Raw genomic sequence first — 6,623 nt, 5'->3', positions numbered from 1 at the left:
TGGTGGGCATTTTATTTCTTTTCATTTATTTCATGTTTTTCCCAAAGATTCTCCTAAGGGCAACTTTGATGTCCTTGTTCCCCAAACTGTAGATAAATGGGTTCAATGGAGGACAGAAGAAGATACAAAATGGCTCAATGATTTTGTTCTGTTCCACTGACTGTTTGGTGGCAGACCTCACATACTTGCAGAAGAGGGTGTCATAAAACATGGTGACTGCTGTCAAGTGGGAGCCGCAAGTGGAGGAGGCTTTGTGTTGCCCCTCGCTGGAGTGGATCATGGGATAGCTGCGAAGATGAAAATGTACGAGACGAGAATGATCAAGAGGGAGCTTGAGAGGTTCATGCCTGCAGAGATAAGCATGGCTGTCTGATTGACACAAGTGTTAGAACAGTTCAGTGCCAGCAAATGTGGGTTGGTACAGTAGAAATGGTTGATGATGTCAGGGCCACAGAAGGTCAGGCGAGATGTCAAGGTGACTTGTGCTCTGCCTACAAGGGAATCATGAACATAAGGAATGTTGACCAACCAGAAGCGAGTGCTTATGGACATCTTGTTGCTATAAAGTAGGGGGCTGCAGATAGCCATGTAGTGGTTGTAAGCTATCACAACCAACATGAAGTACTCAGTAATGACAACAGCAATGAAGAAATGGCACTGGGTCAAGCAAGCAACATAGGAAATGGTTTTCTTCTCAGATAAGAAGTGAGTCAGCATGAGAGAGATAACATTAGTGGAATAACAGATATCCACAAAGGCAAGGTGGCTAAGGAAGAAGTACATGGGTATATGTGGTGAGAGCTAAGTCTCATCAGTGTAATCATTCCAAGATTCCCTATCAAGGTAATGAGGTAGACAACCAGAAGCACCACGAAGAGGATGAGTTACAGCTCTGGCCGGCCAGTCAGACCCAGAAGGATGAATTCAGTCACTTGGCTGCCATTTTGAATATCTGCCATATTGATACTGTTTTGTTTGTGATGGAGAATCCTGAGGTTGTGATCAGCTCCACAGAGGTCTGAGTCCAGCTTGGTCCATTCATACCGGCACTGAAAGACTGTTATTTAATCCTACCATTGATGATAAGATAACAGAAAACCATCTGAGTTGCTAGATTGAGATAAAGCTGTACATCTACCTAAATATCCAGGTACTTTCAGAGCTATGACTGAGAATTTGTACACCTGGAGCAGGCTGTATAAAATATAATGTAGACTAAGTAGCATTCATTACACCCTCAAATCAGCTTTATTTATTTATTTTAGACAAAGCAAGTAGGAGAAATTTCTAATCTGAGGACAGAAGGCTCTGGAAAACCCAAGATATTTCCCTTTGAGAAGGAAGATAGAGATCCTGGAATACTGGAAAACCTTCCAGCGGATTATAGAACAGTATCAGGACCCAACTGGAGAGACACTCACATAGAATAAAGCTTGGGATTGATGTAGCCTGTCTTCTAATGGCTTCCTATTTTTAGGATGTGGATTGGAATAGTGATATTGTGATTTCTCTTGTTTTAGGGAATTTACTGGTGAGAAAACTCCTTCTGCCAATGTAAGTTTACACATTCTGTGAAACTGATTGCCTAAGAGACTTGCTTAGAGCACAGAAAGTTTGCATGACTTGCCCAGGGTCATATAATCCAACTTCTTCAGACCTTATATTCATGTCTTCTTTCCCTAGGAAACTCATCCTTGCAAAATCTCATTATCCTGCAAAACAGAATCTTCCTGGTACTCACATCTCATCAAAACCATCTTCTCCCCATTTTGCAACAGTACACTCCTTTTTGAACATCTTTGCACCTCTCCATCATGCCCTCATGCCAAGTACCTACCTCTCCTCCCACTTTTCAGCTTCCTTTTGTATGATGTCTTCTTCCATTAGATTGTAAGCTCCTTGATAGCAGGGACTGTCTTGGTTTATATTTGTATCTGTATTCCTAGCATTTAGCAAAGTGGTTGGCACATAGTAGGTGCTAAATAAATATTTCTTGACAGACTGAGTGACTATTATGTTGGATATGAGCCCAGAACCCAGGTTTTGCTAATTCTTAGACAAAATTTCTATCCACTATACCAGGTGCCTCTTCCCAGTAGACAATTCTAAACTGATTGGTGTTGCTAACTAAGGAAGGCTAGATGACACAGTGGATAGTGTCAGGCCTGGAGTAAGGAAGCCTTATCTTCCTAAGTTCAAAACTGGCCTCAGGCACTTAATAGTTGTGTGACCCTGGGCAAGTCACTTAATCTTGTTTGCCTCAGTTTTCTTTTCTGTAAAATGATCTGGAAAAGGAAATGACAAACCACTTTAGTATCTCTGCCAAAAAAAAAAAAGACAAAAACAAACGAACAACAACAACAAAAAAAAAAAAACCAAATGGGGTCATGAAGAGTCAGATACAACTGAAATGATGTAAAAAAAATGCTAATTAGGTGCTAAGATTAGTTAATTCTACTTAAGGAGGAGGGCCAAGTGTTGTTGGTCCCCTCTCTGATCCTACTGTATGAGATTTTGTGTGGCTATATATAGTTCTTATCACGTTCCTGGCCTCTAGTACTCTAATATCAATGGTCTATTAGGCAACCCCCAATGGGTAGTTCATAGTGATGGAACTCAACATATTCAAAACAGAAGCCATGATATTTTCCTTTTAAAACTCCTTTTTATTGCTAATGTCTCTGTATCTGTTGACTGCACAACTCTCTTTCTGCACACCAAGATTCAATGCTTTATTCTCATCCCCCACATTCAATTAGTTGCTAAATCTTATAATTTTTATCCTCACAATAAATTTCTCATCCATCGTCTTCTTTTCCCTCGTACTGAATATCCATTTAGCTGTCAGATTTTGCCTTTTGATCTCCACATCCCTCTTGTAGTCTTCTCCTCTCCAATCTAATGGCCCCCAGCCTTATACAGGTCCTCACTGCCTCTTACCTGGACTATTGCAATATTCTCTTACTTAGACTTCCTAAATCTAGAGTTTCCTAACTCCAATTCATACAACTATCAAAGAGATATTTCCAAAGTCCAGTTCTGACCATGTCATTCCCCTCCTCAAAAATCTTCAGTTTCTCCCTATCATCTCTAGAACAAAACAGAAATTCTTTAACCTGACATTGAATATATTCCATAATCTAGCTTCATCTTAATTTTTTTTAAAAAGTGTCTAAATTTACTCTCTTTCATGCATTCCAGTCAAACTGATCCACTTGCTATTCTCTTTTCATGCCGTTTCTATCTCCCATTTCTTTCCCTTTATACAGGCTTTCTCCAGGATGAAAATGTGTTACCTCCTCATTTCTGTTTTTTAGAATCTCTCATTCCTTGAAGATCGTTTCAAGTGGTATATTCTAAAGGAAATCTATCCTTATCCTCTTCCCCCCACCCCCAGTTCCTGGAGCCCTCTGCCTACAAATTACTTTGGATTTATTTTTTATCTAATTTTCTATATATATATATATATATATATATATATATATATTCTTTCCCCCAAAATAATTAAGGTACTTCATGTAAGCAATTGTTTAGTGCTTTTTTTTTTTTCCTTCTTGTTTCTATAGCATGCTACTAGCACAGTAGCACAATTTCTGGAGCATAGTTTTTTGTTGTCATTGTTGAATTGTTTCAGTCATGTCTGATTCTTTGCGACCAAATTTGGGGTTTTCTTGGCAAAGATACTAGAGTCATTTGTCATTTCTTTCTCCAGCTCATTTTACAGATAAGGAACTGAGGCAAATAGGGTTAGGTGACTTACCCAGGGTCACACAACTAGTAAGTGTCTGAGGCTGGATTTGAACTCAGTAAGATAAGTCTTCCTGCCTCCAGACTCAGTGCTCTATCCACTGCTTCACCTAGCTGCCCTGAGACATAGTAGTTGCATATTAAATGTTTAAGAGGAACCAAATATATTTGCCAGCAAAAGGTAGATGGAGCAGGATGAATTCTATAAATGGGCCATTAAAATTTCTATAACAATCAGATTAATAATAGCTAGCATTTAGATATAACCTTAAAACACTATCTCATTTGATTTTCATAGCAACTGTGGGCAAGAGGTACAATTATTATCCTTATTCTATAGATGAGGAAACTGAGGAAGAGAGAGTTTAAGTGATTTGTCCAGAGTCATCAGCTTCTAGGTGTTTGAAACGAGATTTAAATTCAGATCTTTTGGACTCTAGGTCAAGGACTCTATTTTCTGAGCCTCTAGCTACCTTTGATTTAGCTAATTTATTTACTTGACAAGGCCTTAACATTCCTTCCAACCTTCCATATGACAATGGAGCCTTCAGAATCAAAATCAACTTCCCAGCAGAGTATCTATTAATACCTCCTCAGACTACATTGAAAATGAAAATTGACCACCCAGTGTCAATAAAAAAAGGATAAGTATGTGAGTAATTACTCCTGAAAACTGGAAACCAGCAACCTACACTGATATAGTGATCTTGTTCTTCTTCATGGCACTGGTGGACCTTCCCCAGACTAAGTACTCCCTTCTAACTGATATGTTAAGAGTACTCATGGCCTCTAAAAATTCTGCTAAAACACCAAACTTCTTACTGAGAAATATAGGGGAAATCAACTCACGAACTAAGATTTCTCATGATTAATTCCAATAAGTATGACCAGAGACCCAGAACAGAATATTTCAAATACCACGACCAGTCTCCTCTCCCCACCAATGCATGACTATGGTAATAGGGAGGTACAACCATTACTTGATGATAATTTATGGCAGTTACTAATATTTTACCATTTTTTCATAATTAAAAGTTATACAGGTCAACTGATCAAGAAATAATTAAAAAATTGAGATGTGCTAGTTTTGCTTGCTTTTTTTAATCACTGCTTTAATTTAAACTTAATAAATAAATATAGGCATAATGATTTATCGATACATTGGTTGTTTGAATATTTGAGCTGAAAGAGACTCTAGGAAACAGAATGTCAAAGCTAGAAAAATCCTTAGATCCCAGATGAAGATATATTGATGAATATAATAGATGGATTTATTCTGTTAGAAGGGATTTTCAAGATTAGAATTAAAATGTTAGAGCTAAAGGGGGTCTTAGAACAGAAAATACCAAAGCTAGAAAAAAGATCTTAGGATATAGAAAGTTAGAATTGGAAGAGTGCTTAGAAATTAGAATTAATAGGCAATGGGTGAGTTTTCCTAGAAGCTACATTTTAATATGTCTGCTGATTGAAAGCTTGCTATCCAATTTCCTGTTTTTTTCCAATTTGCCAGAGGAAGGTCCAATTTTCCAATACCATTTGTCTTTTAAAGATTTTTATCTTTGAGGCCCAGTGAAAGTGAAAGATCTCTTCTTCAACAACACCATTTGATCATGTAAAAATAAATTTAAAGGCAAATAGGGTTAAAATAAAATTTACCCTTCTTCATTTGGTTCTTCCTTAGGCTTTTGTTTGACTCTAGCCATAACTGAATTGGAGGGTCCCATGACCTCTGACTTAGACTCCCCAAGGAACTGAAATAGGACTAATTAGCCCAGATTTCCTAAAGAAGAACAGTGACTGAGCCTACTTGTGAAAGGTGGAGATTGCTCTGGAACCACTGGGAAGAGGAAGTTAGGAAACAAGCTTTATTCTCATACCTTTCCCTTGGGGAAATATTCTCTCATTTGTTCCTCAATGATGTAATTAGCGGATGATCTTTGAGTCATCAGGGGAGCCCCTTACTGCAAATTGTAGCTGATTTTTGTTTTCAGAATGAAGAACCAGTTGGATAATTGAATGTTTCCTGAAAACCTCTCGGGGGCTTTAAGAAAATTGTGGGTTGGTGTACATTGGACTTGGAGGTTTCAAACCAATCATTCAATTAAAAGGCATTTATTAAGCACCTACTGTGTATTAATAAGCACTGTGCTAGACTCTGGTCATACAGATGGAGAATAAGGCAATCCCCACTATCAAGATTTTTTTGTTCCCATGGGGAAAATGGCATGTGTGTATACATGTATGAATAAATATATATCCACATATGTATATGTTATATATACATGTGTATATCTATACGTATAACATAAACAGAATAAATTCCAAGGTAGTTAAATGCAAAATGGGCAGAGAACTACCAATTGTTCAAAGAGGAAACCATTATTAAAAATAATGACATTAATCTTTTAAAAATGCTTTCTGTGATACCTTCCTGTGGTATTCAGATGATCTCTGTTCTTAAACATCCTAGTGAAGATCCTAGCCAGTTCTTCTAAGCCAAAAAGGCTCCCAACATGAACCTAGTGAGGAGCTATGGGTCTGTGGCCTGAGAACCTGCCTGGCTAAGTTCAAAGACATTTATCACTAAGGTAGCCCCAGAGGGAGAAATTTTTGGCCACATCAAAACTCAAAGGCTATTTCCCAAGTAGTTATGATCCACTATCCATCGAGGGAGCATAGAATAACCACCCTGATCTAATCGCAGATCATTGTGTTGTATTGGAGTAAGTTTCATTAGTAGCAATGATTATTCAATTCAAATATTTTAGGCCTAGTATATGTTAGGTACTTTGCCAAGCCCTGAGAGTATGAAATAAAACAAAATAAAAATTTATTACAACATCAAGGAAGCTCACATTCTACTAAGGCACAGAATG

General features: G+C 37.8%; 1 pseudogene; it reads right to left on the bottom strand.

Annotated features, from left to right (window-relative positions):
* The window catches only part of LOC114041492, a 2,669-nt pseudogene extending 1,710 nt beyond the window's left edge, over positions 1–959 (bottom strand).
* Between the last annotated feature and the right edge of the window lie 5,664 nt (positions 960–6,623).

The sequence above is a fragment of the Vombatus ursinus genome, unplaced genomic scaffold (assembly GCF_900497805.2).
Source record: "Vombatus ursinus unplaced genomic scaffold, bare-nosed wombat genome assembly UNPS02014174.1, whole genome shotgun sequence".
Classification (NCBI taxonomy): Eukaryota; Metazoa; Chordata; class Mammalia; order Diprotodontia; family Vombatidae; genus Vombatus; species Vombatus ursinus.
Note: the sequence above shows the minus strand (reverse complement) of the source record. Positions and strands in the feature narration are given on the sequence as shown.